This window comes from Elephantulus edwardii, unplaced genomic scaffold, assembly GCF_000299155.1.
Source record: "Elephantulus edwardii isolate Elephantulus edwardi_28Jun2011 unplaced genomic scaffold, EleEdw1.0 scaffold00150, whole genome shotgun sequence".
Lineage (NCBI taxonomy): Eukaryota > Metazoa > Chordata > Mammalia > Macroscelidea > Macroscelididae > Elephantulus > Elephantulus edwardii.
Genome location: NW_006399900.1, coordinates 20,836 through 21,426, shown reverse-complemented (window position 1 = coordinate 21,426; position 591 = coordinate 20,836).

Here is a 591-nt window from a genome sequence, read left to right as displayed (position 1 = left end):
TGGGTCAGAGCTGCAGGGGTGTGTCCCTCTAAGTGTATTCTTAGTATTACAGCACTGGTTTGTCAATTTGCTGTACTGAGCTCACTTAGGATAGCTCTGATGCTAAACACTGTGACACTGAAGCCTCAGATAGGATGATGGTCATCCATGGTGGGCAGTGTTTGGTGGAGCTCCCAGATGAAAACAGGCTTGAAAGCAGGAGTGGCATCCACCCCCTAAACAGCTGGCCTCTGGAAACGTTATGAATTCAGGGAAATGATGATAGTTATACAGCAGGGTTCAGGTCTTTTTTTTCTTCATTGGGTCACTATATATAAGTCATCTACAACTTGACAACACTGTTGTTGTTATGTGCCATCGAGTCGTTTGCGACTCATAGCGATGCTATGGACAACAGCCTTAAAACCTGCTCTATCCTGTGTTAATCTCACTGCCTCTGACACACCCATCCCGATTAACCCAGTCACTGAACCAATCTACCTCATAGAGGGTCTTCCCCTTTTGGGCCGTCCCTCCACACTCCCAAGCATGATGTCCCTCTCCAAGGACGTCTCCCTTCTTAGAACTTGTCCAAAGTATGTCAGACAAAGC